This window comes from Notamacropus eugenii, chromosome 5, assembly GCF_028372415.1.
Source record: "Notamacropus eugenii isolate mMacEug1 chromosome 5, mMacEug1.pri_v2, whole genome shotgun sequence".
Lineage (NCBI taxonomy): Eukaryota > Metazoa > Chordata > Mammalia > Diprotodontia > Macropodidae > Notamacropus > Notamacropus eugenii.
This window is the reverse complement of record NC_092876.1, coordinates 287,938,231-287,958,974: the sequence shown is the minus strand read 5'-3', so window position 1 is coordinate 287,958,974 and position 20,744 is coordinate 287,938,231. Positions and strand designations below refer to the sequence as shown.

Sequence of the window (20,744 nt, the reverse complement as noted above, 5' to 3'; positions counted from 1 at the left end):
TTTCCACTGAAATGGATCTGATTTTTAAGTACTGACTAAAAAAGTCACTACCCACATTAAATAAGCTATTAAGTACTATTGCTTCTCTATCGGCAATTTCCCTAGCACCCTCCTCCTCTTCCCTCTGTCACTATTCTACTACCCCAATAGTTCCTCCCTTAGATGGGGGCAGTTTCATTCTCCATGAGTCTATCTTTTATACTGCTGCCAGATGAATGTGCAGATGCACTTATGTTATACTCTGTTCAAAAGTTTCCAAGTTCAAATTCTAGCCGATCTGTTTCATTTTATATCTATTTGTCCTTCTGGTTTCATCTATTCATGTTCATAGAGTTATCTGACTCAAACAGATTTCATGATAAGCCCTGTGCAAGCCAAGTTTTTCTTCTAATCCTTTGCGGGTTTTTTTTTTTTAAGGCGGTCTTCTTCATTCTCTTTTTGCAATATTTACACATCCGCTTGTATTCTACATTGCTTCATTTATTAAGAAGATTGTTGGTGGTTTCAGAGTACTTTTTAAATTCTCATCATGACTGGCACCAATTAAATCTGTGTAGGAATCAACATATTTCCTTGTGTTCATTTCCAACAACAACTTTATTGTTGTTGAGTCATTTCTGTTGTGTGTGACTCTCCATTACTCCATTTGGGGTTTTCTTGGCAAAGATACTGGAGTAATTTGCCATTTTCTTCCCTGCCTCATTTTTACAAATGAGGAAACTGAGGCAAGTAGGGCTTAAAGAATTTGCATAGGGTCATTTAGCTAGTAAATGCCTAGAGTTGATGTCAGATTTGAAATCAGGGAGATGAGTCTTCCTGACTTCCTGTCGGGCACTCTATCCACTGTGCCATCTACTTGTTCCTTATTTTTAATAGTAGCCTAGTATTTAAATGGTGCTTTTGATGCTTTGAGTCAACAACTTGTTTTAAAAATTGGTGATGGAACTGCTGCTATCTAACCCTATATTTTCTTTCACTTCTGGCATCTGGTCTAACACCACATTCCATCTGACCTCTACCGTAACCAGTGAATGTTTTGATTGCATGCAGGCATTGGTTCAGAAATTATTGCTACACCTATGATCAGTTTTTTCCTGTCAGGATAGAGACAATTTCAATTTTTTTTACATCATTCATCTCTTGTCAAGTCTAGCATCTTCTGATCTCTTCTGGAGGAAAGAATTAATGAAGTACAGACATTAGATTTCCAAGAAGTCTAAAAGACTTTGGATTCTTTTATTTCTTGACTTAAACCAATATATAACATCCAGTTCAATATATTTTTTGGCACTTTCTCCTTAAGTTATCTAGTATCAAAATTTGTTTTAACTTAGCTTGAATGTTTTTATCAAATTTGTTATAAAGTTTCTCCAATTTCAGAAGTTGCAATTATTTCATGGTGGTCTGGGCATGGTGGCTAATTAATAAATGTTTGTTGAAGTTAAAGTATAATCATCTATTTATAATCTAGCTCTCCTTTTCTATCCTATGATGAAAAAGTTATAAAGTTAAAATATTTTAATAATATTAATAATTTTTAATTAGAGTATGACAGTCACATGGTCAAGCACCAGAAGAAATACCTCCTATGCTGGCTATTGACAAAATATTGTTTCTAAGAGCCATCTCTTGAATCAGAGAAACAGTTTCATTTTGCATAAGAACATTTCTTTGAAATAGCAAATTTTTAAAAAAAAAAATTAGAATTTTACATTTATTAGGAACAAAGATCTCAAGTTAATAAAGACTTGAACTAAGAATCATTACTACAATTCAGTGATCAGCAGGAGCCTACATGACACCATGGCTCAAACTTTTTTTGAGTGTTCCTGTGGGCAAAACCTACTCAAGTACTAAGAGCAATATGAAAAATAAGATCCAGCTTTTGCCTTGAAGGAGCTTAGAATCTAGTCAAGGAGATGTCATATATTTTTAAAATATAATATGGCATAAATATGTCCGTGCACAAAAGAGGGACAAACAATGGAATATTAGAATGCATATGAACAAGAAGTGATGTCTGTTTGCAGTGGTTATGTGTGCTTGAGCTTCAGTAGGGAGGTGGAATTTTAATTGAATTTTCCAGGATGGGTAAGACTTCAGTGTCAAAAATGACAGGATGTACCTACTTCAAGGTTTGCAAAACACTATATCTTTTGTCTCACAGGATCCTCAAAACAGCCCTGTGAGGTTAAGGCTATCCTTTTTATTCCCATTTTACAATTGAGGAATCTGAGCTTGAGAAAGGTTAAAGTGCCTGAGGCAGGATTGGAACTCATGTCTTTCTGACTTTTGACTTTTTAAAAAGGAAGAAAAAGTGGTCAAAGTGATCCTACTTCTGCAAGAGTTATTCTCTACTGTGGAAGTTGGAGATAATGGTCATTTAATGGTCTGAAATAATCTTAATAGTTCTGTTTCCACTTAAATAGGTCTTTTGGGAGGGGGGGATTCAACTCTAGGAACACGATCTGAGAAGAAATGTATTTTCACATAGGAGATGAAACAAAATCATCCCCTCGGTCCCCAAATACACATATAGATGACATGGAAAATGCCAAGAAGTCTTGCCACGTATTCCCATGAGTAAAGTCATGCATTTTTATGGCTCTTCATGCCATCTTGTCACGCTAGGTTTGACTTGTTTATCCATAGCACTTCATTTATCCTAATGAAAAATTCCTTATAGGACTCAGTTTCCTTTACTGGCACCAACACTCAATCTGGGCACTATTTTATTAAAATAAAAAGAATAGAAAGACACTGATGTCACTTTCAGATGAATAGAAACCACATTAAAAGTACTAGCTCTGTTGCTGATTTAGGTTAGATCAAACTGTGAGAGAAGAAGTTCTGGACTGTATGTTACACAGTATTTTGAATGACTGGTCTCCACAAACAAATAGAATTTACAAGAGTAGAATATAAAAGGTAGGAGAGGTTTCAATTTTTAAACTACATTACGAAGTGCACATTAGCTTCTAAACATTAAAGCAGCATTGACTAGCATTTGGACAGAGTTATAGCATTGCTTTAAAAACACACACACACACACACACACACACACACACACACACATACACACACCCACACACAAAATCCATGGAGGTAATCCAGTTATTCCTGCAGCACAGATGTGTACAAGAATTCTCTAAGTGATTAAGATGGGGCTTTAAAGTTTAGTTAATTAGAAACATCTCTGTTTCTAAGATCAGCATTCACACTACTTAAGAGTTCTGGATTGGTGGAGATGTAATCTACATTCAAAAAGAATAGATACCCTTCGACCTTTTTTTTAACCCTGTGCTCAGTGATTTGTGTGATTATGTGTTGGGAGAAGAACGGCAAGGAGAAGATTTGGGTATACTTTTTTATTACACGATTTGCTAGAACTTTAGTAACTAACCTTTTGATGGAGTCCAAGAAGAAGCAACCTTACAATGTATTTTGCTATACGATAAGTAGTATTATACTAAAGTTCTAGCGTATAATGTTTAATATTTATCTGAGGAGAAACAAAATATAGTGTTTTGAGATCATAAATATGATATTTTGAAACATGGCTTTCTAAATGCAATTGTTTTATATTTTTAATAGAGTCTTTAGTATTCCTCTTTGGCAATCGCTATGCTCTTGTCCAAATAAGGTCATTACATAGGGGTAATTGAATTTGAAAGAAACAGAGCCTGAATGAGATTTATACCCAACCCACTTATTTATTAATACAGTAAGCCACAAATGCTATTCAACCAGTGCATATCAGCCAGAATCCAGTTCAATGCAGAAAACACTTTTTGAGTGCCCCTGTGAGCAAGCTCTATTCAAGTATTATGAGGACTGTGATGTAGAATAAGACTTAGTTTTTGCCCTTTTAGGAGCTGACAATGCAGTCAAGGAGATAAATCTTGTATTTTAAAAGTATAATATGAAATAAAGGTGTCAGTGCAGAAAAGAGGCACCAACAATGTAATATTAGCATTTATATGAACTAGAAACAATGGTTGCAGTGGTTATGTGTGCTTGGGCTTCATGAGGGAGGTGGAATTTTAACTGAATTTTCCAGGATGGGTAAGACTTCAGTGTCAAAGATGACAGAAGTACACACTAAGGTTTGCAAAGCATTTTACATCTATTATCTCACTGGGTCCTCCTAACAATCCTGTAAAGTAAAGGCTATTCATATTCCCATTTTACAGATGAAGAATCCTACCTGAGGCAGGGTTTGAACTCAGGTTTTTTCAAGTTCAGTACTTTAGCCACTGAACCATCTAGATATCCATATCGGAGATAGGAGGAGTATAAGGAAGACAGGGTATTCTGAGGCTCAAATGAGATAACTGATGCAAAGCATATTATTATTATAACTGTTGCTGTTATCTGGTGATTTCATTCTCTGAGCCTTGTACTACTTTTCTGTTGAACTTAAGCAATGTTTATAGTTAATACAAGGATGAGGAAAAAGGTATCAGTGAGTGCTGGTAAATGTTTAATAATGAGGGTTTGGGACAGGGGTGATTATGCACTCAATTCAGTGTAAATTTGACAACTGCCTCCTGGGTTAGAGCTGGCTCTAGCACATCTCTAAGAGAAGGACAAGTACTTTAGGCTGGCAGGAACCAGAACAGGCACATGAAAGTAAACACTGCGAGACAAGACAGAAAAAGTAGACTTAAATCCAATTATAAAGGATCTTGTATGATATATTAGGAAACTGGAGTTGTTTCTGTAGTTACTGGTGAAAGATTAGTGATAGGTATGTTTGGAGCTGTTATAACCAGGAACATTAATATTCCTCAGTTTTGGATAGATTAAAGCAAAGAGACACTGAAAAGGGAAGATCAGTTAAGCAGCTAATATTACCATTTGAGCCAAAGGTTTTAAGGATCTGAACTACTGTTCAGATAAAAGTATTACTTGAAAAGAGACCAATGTGAAATATAATATGGAGGTAAAACTGACAAAACAGCAAATAATTATAAATAGGGGGCGATTAAAAATGCATGAATTTAGTGATGACATATTCAACTTGAGGTACACATAGGATTTCCAGGAGGAGATATCCAGTAGAAAATTGAAGCTGTCTAAAATCTGTACATACATATTTGGAGATCAACTCTACAGAGACCATGATTGAAGTTGGGAATGTGCATGTGAGCACCAAGAGACTAGAGACTAGGTCTGGGGAATGGTTACACTTGTGGTGTTAGAAGAATAGGAAGAGCCACTAAAAGAAACAAGAGAGCCTGAAATATGTTTTAACCAAAGATGATCCTACATATATTATCTAATTACAGAAGGATAAGAAGAATAACAATCTCAGAAAATTCAGATGATTCAGAAATCACCAGTTTTCAAAGAATATTCATCTAATTCAACTGATATTAGAACTATGATACTCTCCAACATTCCCAACAAGGGATTACCATACCTCCACTTGAAGGCATTCAGCAAAGGGGAACTCATTACCTCTAAGACGGGACATTTGGCTTCCGGGAAGTGTTAATTATTGGAAGTTTTTACTTACATTAGGCCTCAAAATGTCTCTCTGCAATTCTCACTCATTGTTCCTATTTCAGCCTTCTGAGGCCAAAGGAGCAGATCTAATCCCTTTTCTACAGGATGGCATTTCAAATACTTGAAGACAGGGATGCTGGGACCCCAAGATTTTTTCTTCATTCCTAGTTGCCTTCAACTAATTCTAATATGGCATAGCTACCCTCTTCACTTTGACTGTCCTCTTCCATACTAGCTCCAGTTTGTCAAAACCAATCCGGCAATGTGGTGCATAGAACTAAACACTGTATTACACAGTGGGGTCTGAACAGAATGCAACAGAGTGAACCATCATCTTATTTGTTCTGCACGCCAAAGCTTCTCTTAATGCAGCCCAAAATTATCCTAGATTTTTGTTTGCCAACTCACATTTCTGATCCATAGTAGACTTAGAGTTCAATAAAATCCCTAGGTCTTTTTCGTAAGATCTGTACGGCCATACTTACCTTATGAAGCTGCTTTTTTAAACCTTCATACAGGGTTTTATGTTTTTACCTATTAAATTTCTTCCTATTCAATCTGATCACTTATTTAAGCTTATTTAGTCTTTAATTCTGTCATCCAGTTTATGAACTATCCTTTCAAATTTTGTTAAACCTGAAAATTTATTAAGCAATGCAAGGGATCAAAACTTTTAAGAGCACAGGTGAGACATGCCTGGAGCACTCCACTTCAAGCAGACCTCCCTTCAAGTTGACACTGAGCCAATATGATTCCTTTTTGAGTCTGGTAATTCAACTTCCTCTTCATTCTCCTATATGTACTATTTTCCACTGCATTACCCTCCATCTTGTCTACAGGGATGACATGACAGACTATGTCAGATTCTATGTGGAAATACAAGTATAAAAGTCCATAAATTTATGGAACACCCCTGGATCTACTAGTTTCATAACCCTGCCAAACAGATAAGTGGAGCTTTGGTTGGGATGAGTTGTTCTTTATGAAGCCATAATGGCTCTTATTAGACACTATTTCCTCTTCTAAATGTTCACAAATCATTGCTTTTATATATTCTAAAATTTTTCCAGTAATCAAAGTCAAAGTGCCTGATCTCTATATAATTCAAAGTTTCTACCTCCTTTTTTTTTTCAGTTAAGACATTTGCCTGTATTAAGACTGGTAGCATCACTTCTATTTTTCACAATTTTTAAAGATTGCATGGGAGATTTTTTATATTATATACACACATACACATATACAGATATACCTATTTCCATTTGATAATATCTAGTATCTGTATATTGTGATTACAAATGTTTATCTTCAGTCAAAAACATTTATTAAGTAGGGCCTAGTCTGTGCCAGGCATTATATCAACGGAGGATACAAAGAAAGGTAGAAGATAGACCCCTCTCCCAAGGAGACACATGCAAACAACTGCATACAAAATAAATTACCTACAGGACAAATTAGAAATTATCAGCAGAACATAAGTACAAGAACATCATTTAACAGTAGCTTTTGGATGATTAACTAACTGTAGTGATTCTTAAAATGACACCAGGGATCCAGGGATGAAGCCACATCCCATTCTGAATTCAGGATGTCATCAAGCAAAGGATATACTTCAATGCCTCATATTTCAGAGATCTCTGATTTTTCCTGATGTTGGAGCAGGGGGTAGGTGGGTGGAGAGGGCTCCTTACATTGTCAGATCTTAATCCTTCCATGACTTCTAGATGGTTTTTAAGAGCTCCTACGGTCAAATAATTTATTAGTTTGTGGCAGACTTGGTGATCATAACTCTATGATTCAAACTGAGTTCTGTTGTTTCCTAGATGTCAGACCAGTGAATGATCCAGGTCTGGAATTGTTGCCTTTGCAGCTTGGTGAGGTGTCCGTGGGCTTATATTCTGTGTTTTTGGGCTTTGAGAACTCAGATCACTGTCATACTATGTTGAGGCACTCAAGTAGAACTTCGGCAGATGGCCTTATCTTTTCCAAATTTGGCTTTTATACCCCTGATGTAGATCTGTCCTCAAAGAACACCAAGCAACTCCCCATCACCAGGAACCATATTTCTTATTCTGATAAAATGACTCATTAGCTATAAAATTCAATGACTGAAATTGTTTACTTCATTTAGGTTATCCTAGTTCAATTTTAACAACTTCCATTAAGTAGGAGATAGGGGAAGGAGGACTGTTTGAAAAAGCTGGTTGTACTTAGAAAAACTGCCAGTCCTTGCGCAACACGGCTCATGTTAAGTGAAAAAAATCTTCAACCCTTCCTCCTTCAAATTTATTATGCTGATAACACCAAGGGAGTAAGTGGGGGATCTGTTCTGTTGCTTTCTGGCCAAAACATCATCTGATATAATCTTATACAAGAGTACCAAATAGCTTTAAAATAGTTAGCAGTAATAATAGCTAATGATAACTAACATTTATATAGCACTTATAATATGCCAGACACTATACTAAGCACTTTTAAATTATTATCTCATTTGATCCTTGCAACCACAGGATAAATCCTTTATTATTTCCTTTTCACAGAAGAGGAAACTGAGACAAATGGGTTAAGTGACTTGCCCAGGGTCATACAGATACTAAGTATCAGAAGCTGGAATTGAACTAACCTCTTCCTGACTCCAGACTAAGTACCATCTAGATAACTCTGTATCATCTAGATAATTTGCTGTTGTGTTATTTCCCATATTTAACTTCATGTTGCCTTTGCCAATAACTCTTCAAATGTAAAATGAATACTCACAAACATTAAAATTTAGAAAACGTTCACATTGTTTAAACAATGTTCAGTAAATCTATTTTTAAAAAAGAATTTGAGGATAAGACTATTGGAAGTAAAGTTTAAAGAGGAAGAAGAAATAGCTTTAAACAACATTTTTTTATTACGGTAAACTTTATGTAGATTCATTATTTCATCAAAGAAATGCTTAAAACTGGAAATCAGGAGTGATGTTGGACATGTGGGGATGTAGGAATACAACATGGGTGGAAGAAGATACACAACAATCTGTGAGTTAGACTCACAAATCACTGCCTCCACATAAATATGGATTCTACATGGTATCCAGTGATAGAGATTATAAACTCCTTGAGGACAGGGGCTGTTGTTTTACCTTTTCTTTTGTATTACTGGAACTTGGAACAACACCTGACATACAGCAAGTGCTTAATAAATGTTTATTTACTTGATTTGACCCATTATTTCATTTGTATAGAAAACTATAAAATTAACTGATGCATGTAGGCACTTCTTCTGAAACTTAAAGAGTCTCAGTGAGCTGCCTAGAGCAAGCTATGATTTGTCTAGGGTAACAAAGCCAGTATAAGTCAGGAAAGGAAAGTGAACTCAGGTTTTCCTGTCGATGAGGTCAGCTTTCCATCAACTATGCTATGGAGTTACCACTCACTATGTTGCACATATTTTAAAAATCAAACAAAACTGCAAGCAATTCGTTCCCCAACAATGCTTTTGTTACATATGCCTTAAGAATAAACTTGTACATACCAAGGCAGGCAAAGGAATAGTTTTAAATGTAATCCTAAAACACTGGATGGAAGATGACATTAGCCTAAAGGATGATGCGTTTCACATAAAGACTGCACCTCTCTAACAGCAGGATCAATCTAATTCTATCTCATCTGTCCAAACCTTATTTTCTTCTACTCCTCAGCAGATAATCTCTGCTTTAGTCGGGCAGATCTGCTCTAACCTTGAATAAGCCATGTTCATTTCTTTCTCTATGCCTCATTCTTTTCCTCCTCTTTTCCACCTGGGAAAATGCTCACTACTATATGTCTTACCTCAATTCCTACCTACTTTATGAAGGCTTTTGACTCCTCAGATTTTAAAGGTTCTTTTCTTTTTTAAAACAAGAACTGTACTTCTAGACATTAACACAGTTTGGCAATTAATCACTACCTAATCACCTCCTGTGTTTTCATTTTGTTTCTAATTGTCTCTCCAAATAGACTCTAATATCCTTTAGAATAAGAATCATGTTTATATGACTGAGTTCCCAGTAATGCAAATAGGTATGGTCCACAGATGGTTTACCATAACATTTCATAGTAAGAGTTGGTCAAAAAAGCTACCAATAAGAATGCCAGGACTTCCAATAAGTATTAAGGTTTTGGATAATTCTGGCAGAGAATTCACAATATTTAACTTGTTGCTATGACCATGTAGCGGCTGTCTATACATAAAGAGCAACTGGTCTCTCCTCCCAGAAGACAAAATAAAAGTATGAAAGGAAGAGTCCTGCATGTTCCAGTCTAACAAAAGGGAAACAATAAGGGAAAAAATGGCAGAAGAGCTTGGAGGTTAAAACAAAGAAAAAAAGGAATATAAATAAATTTAAGAGAATTCTGACTTCTATCATGAGGGAGAAGGGTAGAGCTAACGAAAGGCATGATGTTTTTTCCCCTAACGGAAGAAACTGGACCCTTTAAGAGGGAAGTTTCTCCTTGTGCTCTAAGAATTGATGACATGCATCCATTTAAAAGAATAGGTAAATAACAATGGTTAGTGACTCTCTCAGGAAACTGTCAACCTAGGATTGGTAATGTATTCCAAGAGCATTTGTCTGGGACATGTCAGAGATTGTCAAAGGACTTTTCAAATATCTACTCGCTTCTGGTTTTTGCTTGGGGACAAATGTTACTGCTAGAGGGATAGAAGGGATAATGGTGACATTTTCATCTTTAGTGCTAATTGAAGACTAGATTTATTGACATTTATTCTTTCCACTTTCTAGAACATGTTTGTTTCAAATAAAAATAAAGTGGAATTTTATTTAGAAAATTATTCAATATAATTTGAATAAATATGTAGCATATGAGATATCTTCACACATAGGTTCCCAGAAAGCTAGCACTTTTTAGGTCAACATCTGTTCAAAACCATAGTTCATTAGCCCCCATCAATGTGCTTTCTTTTACTACACTAACTAGAAGAAGAAAAAATAAAAGCAAAAGACATCTAAATAAAGAGCATAGCAAAATAAGTGAGAAGAAATATATACCTTATACACAAAGGGTACCTTTTTTTCACAGGTTATCACATTACTCCTAGGGGAAGGAAAACACATAGAAAACATGTGACCAAAGTAATGCAATTCGTACCTTAATGATGAAGAACTGATGTCCTCTGTGCTACTCTTTGCTGAGCATGTACACTGAGCTACTGTAATCTTTGTTGACATCTGCGGATCTTCAGCTGTGATGCTGAAGTTTCTTTTCCAAAAGGGAAGGATCTAGTAACTATTTAGTTTAGTTTATTTCCAAAGGGAATTATCTTTAGCTCTTTTGTGATGCAGACACAAAGTCAGGTTTACTCAGTCAGCCACTTACAGAATGCCTTAGGTATAGAGAAGATGGTCTTTTCAATTCTTTTTCTCCACTGAAAGTTCTTTTTGTCTAAATTCTTATTTGGAAGAGGAAACTATTCTCTCCCAATTTGAATGTTAACCCTTTTAGGAGTGGAATTATCTCTCTCTCTCTCTCTCTCTTTTTGTAATTGTATTCCTAGCACTTAGCAGTGCCTGACACTTTGTAAAGATACCATTTTAAAATTCATTCATTTATTCAAAGAGTACAGGATTTGAAATCCAGCAACATAACAGATTTTTTAAAATCATCTTTCATGATTCCTCTGTAGCCTTTGACACCATTGATCACCACAGTCTCTTGCATACTCTCTTCTCTCTAGGTTTTAATGTTACAGCTCAACCTGGAATTTTCTTCTGTCTGTCATACCACTCATTCTAAGGTTCCTTTGTTGGATTTTCAACCAACTCATGCCCACTACTCATGGATATTCCCCAAGGTTCTGCCCTGGGATATTATCTTTTTCTTCATACTACATCTTATCCAATCCTATCTTATCTTATCCTATTGTATCCTATCCTATCCTATGTGATCTCAGCTCCCTGGTTTAAATGGCTATTTCTATGCAAAGGAAACTCAGATCTAGCTATCCATCCCTAATATCTCTCCTGGATTCCATTCTAGTTTCACATCACCACCTGCCTTCTGGATATCTCAAACTGCATTTCCTACAAATATCTTCAATTGGTCCTGTCCAAAACAGAACTCATTTTTCTTCGAAAAACTTCTCCGCTTCCCTACTTTCCTATTACTGTTAAGGGCACAACTATCTTTTCAGTTACCTAGACACCTAGGACCTCGGTGTCTTCCTTGACTTGATGCTACCACTTACTCTGCTAGGTGATGCAGTGGATAAAGTGCTGGGCCTGAAATCAGGAAGACCTGAGTTCAAATTAGGCCTCAGATACTTACTAGCTGTGTGACCTTGGGCAAGTCACTTAATCTCGGTTTGCTACAGATTCTTCATCTGTAAAATGGGGGTGATGATAACAGAAACTATCTCTGAGGACTGATGTGAGGATCAAATGAGATAAAATTGTAAAGTACTCAGCACTGTGCCTGGTACATAGTAAGCACTATATAAATGTTAGTCATCATCATCCTTATTTCCATTCTATTATCATATCTTATCTTTTCAACCTCCACATCATCTCTCATACCCATCCCCTTCCCTCCTCTTACACAGATACCAATCTACTTCAGACCCTCATAGCCTCTTTCCTATGATTTCGCAGTACCTTCTTCTAATGAACCCGTTTCACTTGCCTCATATTTCTCCCCACATCAATGCATCCTCCACTCATTGGTTAAAATGATTTTCCTAAAACACGAGTCTATTTTTTGTCTGATTTTTCTAAAATACTATTGTGCTATAAGGAATGATGAGGTCAATGATCTTAGAAAGGCATGAAAATACTTGCATGAAATGACGATGAAAGAAAAGAGCAGTATGAAGAGAATGATGTATATGATAATGGCAATAATGTTTTAAGATGACTAAATTGTCTTGACTATTTTAAAAACATAAATTAAAAATAAAGGACATATGGAGACATTTTCTTCTTCCAGAGAAGGTACTAAGAAATAGAAGTATATATAAAATTACACACACACACACACACACACACACACACACACACACCCTATTTGTGTCTAATGGTAGCCATCTCTAGGGCAGGGGGAAGGGAAGGAAAGAAAAATTTTTTTAAAAAATTACAGGATAACTGTTATATATTTGAAGTGAACAGTAAGTTGCACATGGGAGATTTGCAGCTTCATGTACAATCATCGTTTTTATAGTACTGTGTCATGGAAATGCTTGTTTTGTTCTGTGAACTGAAAATAAAATAAATTTCTTATACAAAAAAAGAAAACACAGATCTAATCATGTTATTTTCCATTGCAAACCACCCCACCCCAAATTTAGTGAACTCTGGGGGGGGGGGTGCTACTTATTATCTCTCTCATCAAATATAAGATTTTCTGTTTATCATTTAAAGCCTTTCACAACATGACATCTCCTTAACTTTTCAGTTTTCTTACCATTTACTTCCCTACATGAATTCTATGATCCAGTTACCCTGGACTACTTTTTGTTTTGAGAAAAATAGTCCATTGCTCATATTTGTGACTTTTCACTAGCTGTCCCCTATGGCTGGACATGCCTCTCCTCCTCAGTGCCTACTAGCTTTCCTGACTTCCTTTAAGATATTCAGCTTACATTTTATTTTCTGCAGTAGACTTTTCCCATTCTCCCCTTTCCTCATCCATGACTCATTTCCCCTTTTCTTCAATTATCTTCCTTTTTCATCGCATATATAATTGTCTGTACATAACTACTTGTAGGCTGAATCCCCCACTAGAATGTAAGGTCTTTGAGGGTAGAGTCTGTGTTTTTTACTTTCTTTGTATGTCCAGTGCTTGGCATGCTACCAGGCAATGGGTCTGCTACAATGTGACCCTGAGCAAATCATTTGATGCTCCAGGGTCTTAGTTCTCTCTGTTGCAAAATAAGGAAGTTAGATGAGATGGCCTTTCAAGTCAGATCTACAAATCTACAATTCTACAAATATGATCTTATGATAATCCTATGATCCTGTGTATCTAAGAGTAAGAAAAATCTTTTCAACTCCTTTCCACTCCTATAACGCACATAGTGGTCTGTATGAAGACCGAAAGGGGCTGTGACCTATGTTCTGTACTTCTAAAAGCAACAAAATCACTGTTTCTCTACAAATGGAAACACCATGAAGGGCTCTAAAATCAGGGTTGCAAGTCATTGACTGAAGAACATGAAACAAGTTCCTTCTCCCTAGAAGTACTGCTTTTCAGAGTTTCTTCCTCAAAGAGCCATGGTAGTGAACATTTCTCATAACTTGTAGCAATCTTAACTTGGAGGTATGGCTCCCCAGTGATCTGCCACTATTTGTGTTTCTGGTGAAACAATATATTCTGGAAGAATGATGTTATGGATCAAGCATGCTAAAGAACTCAGAGATTAGTTACTTAAAACTAAATATGGGTACACTTTGAATGCCACGTGCAACATAACAGTTGTGAAAAAGCATTTTTACCTGCATTAAAATGCACACAAAATTAAATTAAAAGTAAGAAATGATCAAAAAAGTTAAAATTTATGTGTCAGAATGTACAGAGAAGAATGGTTACCAATACTGAAAGGAGTTTAATTTATACTAACTCTTGACAGATGTGTAGAACCTTTGAGGAATACATCTGTCAGGTTCCAAAAAAGACCAATAATGCTAGGTTAAGGAAAATTTAAATACTGTATTATTTATTCCAACAGTTTTGAGGGCTGCATCAAGCTGTAATATGTAACATGATAGAAACATTCCATTTCCCCAACAGAAATAGATAATCAATTAAGTTATAGCTTATTTTCCCTGAAAATCCAGGTCATTTTTAATCCAAAGAAAATGACTAAATACACTTTGGCTAAGTGAAGCTGTGGAGAAATGGGTATTTGAAAGCTGATAGGCCACCCTAAATCACCTAGGCACTGCTCATTTCACTACATCTTTTATTAAACTAATGCCAGGATACCCTAGCATGTAATTTCCTGGTTTGTGGAAATCCTTCTAATCAGGATATTTAAAATTGATGTCCCCTTTAACCGGACTCCTTTTGTAACATTCGCAATGCAGAAGGAAATGCTATCGTAACACTTCAATAGTTAAGTAACTTTATGAGAAAAATAGTTCCAAATGTTTCCTAAAACCTTCCAAACCGCACCAAAGAACATTATCGTAATATTATGTTTCCCCATTGCCTCCATTATTTAAGCCTGACTTTCTTGAAATGATACTTGGATGAAAAACTTCAGTTTATGTAATGTAAAAATTGTTTCAAAAAGAAAAGCCCTGTCTGTATAATTATGATCTACACAGAGATGCCAGATAATTTAATACTCTCAATTGCTCTTCTTTATTAATTGACAAAGCAATACCTTAAGGCCTTTTAGTTACTACAGTTTTTGCACAAAATTTACTTTTTCCCAACCTAAGCTATGCTATGCTAACAAACATTGTATTAGTTTGTTCATAAGTGAATGTCAAAAGCAATAACTGTCATAATTATAGGTCACATTATTCTTAACAGATACCAGTATTTTTAGGCTATATATAATCCATATAAATAGTACACCCTGTAGTATACCCTAAGAACTAATATGTTCCACTGAGTCCATCATCAAAGGGAACCTTAATGATAGGTTATCATCTGAAACAGCTCTCCAACATTCTCTGCAAGCATAAGCTACCCTATTTCATGGGGTTTGACAAAAGGTGGTTTGGGGGCAGATTATCTGCAGTGAGTAATGCCAGGAAGTTAGGATAGTTAAGTTCTGATTTGAACTTACAGGTAAAATACCGACAGAAAGAAATCTGTATACAATATTCAATTCAATCATAAGTATTTCAGGTAACATCCTCTACATGTAGATATAAATATTTTTCAATGTCTCAGGAAAATGCAATGTTCATCATCCAACACTTTTTCTTTTAACTATCTGAGGTATTCAGCAACAAGCAGAAAAGGTACTTAATCCTAGGTTTCTGTAGTTCCAGTTATTGTTTATGGTCTGATAAATGAAATTACAATGCTATCAAAAAACCCTCAAGGATAGGTTAAGCCCCATTACAGCAAACTTGAAGGTTATGTTCCAGAATTTCCATCGTGCTAGATTTTTGCCGCAATAGATACGTCTCATCCTTTTAAAAACTGTCTAAGTAACTCTCGTGATGCCATTGACTCCCAGTGAAAGAATTAAAGGAATTCTGTTATATCAGTAATTTAAAAACAAGAACAAAACATCTTTCAAAGACATGAGGTGTAGGCAATTATTGCAGGAAACCCTTAAGTGATTATCTATTATTCAGAGCTGCAATCAGGACTGGAAACCCTGAGGTAGATCAAATTCTGGGGCCCTAGAAGGAGACAGTGTGGATATTGCATAAAGCATAAGTTAATTAGCAGAAACTTACTACCTTAGGGTCTAAGGTGCCCCCAAGATAGGTCTGGCTCCCCTGTACAGAGCCTCAGTTTCAGAGGGGACTGCCCCAATCCCCAGTCTTTTCTGCCTTAAATACATTCACATTATGTTATTCCAGCTGCCTTACCTTTCAAGTAAGCAAGCCCTATTACCTACTTCCTCCCAGTCCTCTAAGTCTCCATTTGTTAAAGAAACATCCCAAAACAATGGATCAGTTTATCTTGGGAGTGGGTCTCTTGGGCTTTGCCTCTATCATAATGAAGTATATATGCGGGTCTTTCCTTCTCTAAAGGGTGGGGCCTTTTCAAACATTCAGGATCCAGCAACAGAGCAGTGAAGATGAATAATTAAAGGCATTGAATCACAGGCTTTCCTAATATTCTGTACTTTATTAACAATAAGAGCAATTAGTCTGTACCTACAATGAACCCAGTACTAGACTGTGTATTATGGGAAATACAAAATAATTAGAAGACATGGTCCCTCCCCCAGAGGAATAGACAGTCAAGCTGGAAAGACAAGTCACGCAGACTTGAAACTAAAAAGAAACCATCGTTGTTTTCCCCTTACAGTCTTAGCATACATTTTGTTAGATAAAAAAATGTATAGGTAGGTTTTTTAAATTTTATTTTAGACTCAAACACTAGAACACAAATACAGAATAGGGAAAAGAACCAGAAAAACATCGTAAACTTAAATGCAAAGTTAAAAAGGAGAAAAAGCATGGTCCGGTGCATAGCAGAACATAAGAGAGAATTCAAATCATGTAACAACAAATTTTCTTTCAAGAAAGTCTTTATGAAAAATTATGTTTATTGTGTTGAAAACTGTCCATCTTTTCTTTGCTTCCTTGTGAGTTCCTCTGTTCTCTGCTGTGCACTTTCTTACTCTGTTCTTTGTTCACCCTCCCTCCAAAAAGGCTAAAAGTTTAGATATGTTTCTCTATAGATATATACATGCACATATACATATATATACAAATATATAGACAATATACCTTTCCCAAACATATTCTACTACTGATCTTTGTTTTGTATATTTGTGCATATCTCTTGTTTCCTATCCCTCCTACCTCCTCTACTTTACTTCCACCCACTACCTTCCTATTGCTAGCCTAGCCCCCTCCAAGGATCTCTCCTCTATCCTCCTATATAAATCTAAACACCCTTCTAAACCTGGTTTACCTATTCCCTTCCCCTCCCCTCTAAAGATCCCTCCCTTGTCCTTTTCCCCCTCCCTATGCCCCTACCATTTTATTTTTTCTGAATTTAGAAGGCTTTTATACTTTTCCAAATATATATGTATTGTTCCCTCTTAAACCCATTTCTAATGAAAGTAGGTTACCAGAACTACTAGCTCTCCTCCCCCATCTAATTCCTCTGTATCTATTCTTGCTCTTATACCTGATTTGTATAAAATAAACCTGTTCCTAAATAATTTTACTTTTTAAAATTCATATCCCACTCAGGTTTTCCCCAATCTTACTTCGAGCCACCCCAATGGTGAATAAGAATTTTAGACATACGTTTTACATACATAAAAAGTAAACAGTCTGTCATTTTGAATCCCTTATAGGCAGTCTTTGGTATGTACTTTTTATTTCTCTTGGTTCTTGTATATCAAATCTTCTATTAAGGTCAGGATTTTTTAAAACAGTCTTGAAAGTTTGAGAGTTTATCAAATGTCCATTTTTTTTCATTCAGGATAATACTTAACCTTGTAGGGTATGATATTTTCATCCAGAGCCCCAGTTCTTTTGCTCTTCTATATATCATGTTCCAAGACCTGTGGTCCTTAATGTCTCTGCTGCTAGGTCTTGTGTGAGTCTAATGGTGGGACCATGATATTTACATTGCTTTAATCTTAATGCTTTTAATATTTTATACTTGAGCTGGAGGTTTTGGAATTTGATTATTATATTCCTATGAGTCTTCCTCATAGGACCTCTTCTATGTGGTGATAGATGTATTTTTTCAGTTTCTACTTCCCTCTCTTGTTCTAATGCTTCAGGGCAATTTTCTATAATTATTTCTTGTATTATTGTTTCAAGATTCTTTTTCTGATCATAACTTTCAGTTACTCTGAATATTTTTATGTTTTCTGTTCTAGATCTACTCTCCAAATCTGTTGTTTTTCTTTTAAGATGTTTCACCTCTTCTATTTTTCCATTATTCATATTTTGGTTAATTATTTCTTGATCTCTTATGATTTTGCTGGCTTCACTTTGCCCAATTCTAATTTTCAAGGTGTGATTTTCTTCCTGAAGATTCTGGATTTCCTCTTCTAATTAGTTGACTTTCCTTTCATAACCTACTTGTTTTTCTTGGATTATTCTTTTTTTTTTTTTTTAAGTTTTTCCTCCATCTCTGTCATTTGGTTTTTAAACTCTTTTTAAAGATCTTCTAGGAGTTTTCTTTGGGAAAGTGACCATTTGACATTATACTTTGGGGGTTTCTTTACCTCAATATCCTTCTCTGAAGATGAACCTTGGTCATCTCTATTTCCATAATAGCTTTCTATGGTTGGATTCTTTCTCCTTTGCCTGAGATTTTTTTTTTGCAATCACCTCTAGCCCTGGGGTAAGGGGGATGGTGCCTCTTGCCTCAGATCTTATGTTCTCCCCCCTACTCTGGAACCAAAGCCAAACCTCTTAAGTCCTGTATGTGCCCATAGCCAGGGGTGTCATGCCCCACTGCTTCTGCACTCACGGGGCATGTACTGGTTCTTTCTCTTCCCAACTGTTCTTCACAGCACAGCTGGGTCTGGTGTTCCTTATCAACAGAGGTTCTCTCAATCATTCTGCGCTCAGACGTCCAACTCCCCTCACAATATAGGGGTAAAAGTTCCTGTGGCTGGGGCTGAGGCAGCCTCTCAAACCAACTAACCCCAGGGCTTGCCCCTTATTGTAAAAATGGAACCTAGCCTGGATGTGTTTACCCTTCACTAGTCCTCCAATTTTTCTTGTGATCTCAAGTAGTCCCAGGAAGACCCTGGTTGTGCTCCTATTCTTATTAATCTCCACCTATACTTTGTTTACCCTAAGATGCTATTTTAACTCTTTTGTGGGGGGAAATCTTGAGAGTTTGGAATTTTCTGACCTACTCCACCATTTTCCCAGAATCCTCTCTTAAAAAATTTATAGGCAGTTTGAACCATATCCCATTCCTCAAGAAAATATGTATCTATTTATCTATCTATGTATGTGTAAATACACATGTGTATACACCTATCGGCATCCATATGCTCACTTATAGATAGACAGATAGAAAGAGAGAGATGTATATGCACATATGTAGATAGTTATTTAAATTATAAATTTACTTGGCTACTTTTTAGAGTAAAAATGAAAGACTGGATGATTTTGCCCCATCCAGTTTGTCTCTAGTATAGTGTCTTACATGGAGTGAGAGTATTTTTAAAAATGCTTGCTGAATCAAATCCTGAAGTTTCATACTTTTTTCTAGAGAGGAACAAAGAAACACAACACAAAGAAAGTGGTGATAGATTTTGAGGCCCTTTTCATTTTTCTCGAACTATTGTAAATTTGCTCATTGTTTGGGTTTTGATGGTCACAGTGAGTATAAACAGCAATTGTTTCAGGTCTGGCCAAAAAACTTTAGTCTTTCCTCTCCATCCCCCCACTGACTCTTCTGAGTAGACAAACCAGACCACCTTTTGCCTCAGTTCTTACCTAGCCTTTAAACAGTGACTGGGCATTGCCTCAGACAAACTCAGATCTGGTAAGGACATTAGTTTAAAAGGGCCAAGGTGTCCTTCTGCATTCAGGGTCAATCATCTCCAGTTGTCCTCACCTATTTCTTGCCACTGGACTCAGATGATGCTGGAGGAGAGAATGAGGCTGATGACCTTGTGCAGTTCTGCCTCACTTAAATCCAATTCACTTGCAAGTCAACACATCACCCTCCTAACGTCCCTGGTCTTTGAGAAGGAAAGAGGAACAAAAACAATCATTGCAATACAGTCCTAACTGGTCTCCCTAACACCAGCCTTTCCCTTTGCAATTCAGCCCCACCCTCCACGTCCAGGTGCAGAAGACCTCGGGGGCAAAATGTTGCATACATCTTGCATACACAGTGAGGGCACTGGTTGTCTTTGATGAAGTATTTTTGTTTATTACAAGAGAGGGCAGCAATATATGCAGTATATATATATATATATAATATATATGTATGTATATATGTATATTATATATAGTACATCAATTATGTAAAAACGAAAGGCACCAACAAAACATTTTCTTTTTAAAAGTGAATCTATAAGGTATATTGCAAATGTTAACCACCCTCTAATTTTGGGAAGATGGGTATGGAGGGGACATAAAGTAGAGACAAAGGAAGTAAAGCTAAGGAAAATGCTATTGTTGCTAGAAGAGCTGGGGCTAGAACAGATTGTCAATTTCTTGAGAGTATGGACTTTTGCTTCTTTTTGTGCTGAGAAATGTCTGGCACCTAGTAGGTGTTTAATAAATATTGATTTTTAACAAAATTTTATTATTAAATTATAAATTTATTATTAAATGACATATAATTATTAAATTATAACTTTATAAAAATGATTGATTGACTGAAGTAGATTTTGCTTACTCATAGATCAGTGAGTGAGCTTTCCTCTAAACCATACAGATAATTTTCTAAGGTAGCTAAGAACCAAATGCTAGGCTTCCCTCTTCCAGAGAAAAATTAAAAGTATAATTTCCTATTCACCAAACAATGTGCCAGATGCAAGGGATACAGAGATGGAAAAGAAAGACATAATTTATGCCCCAGAGGAGAATGTGGTAGGGGTAAAGAAGACTGAGAAAATTT

At 36.1% G+C, this 20,744-nt stretch overlaps 1 protein-coding gene across 10 annotated transcripts in view; it reads right to left on the bottom strand.

Annotated features, from left to right (window-relative positions):
- GTDC1 (glycosyltransferase like domain containing 1) overlaps positions 1 to 20,744 on the bottom strand; it is a 444,669-nt gene that overhangs the window by 93,662 nt on the left and 330,263 nt on the right. The window lies entirely within an intron of this gene.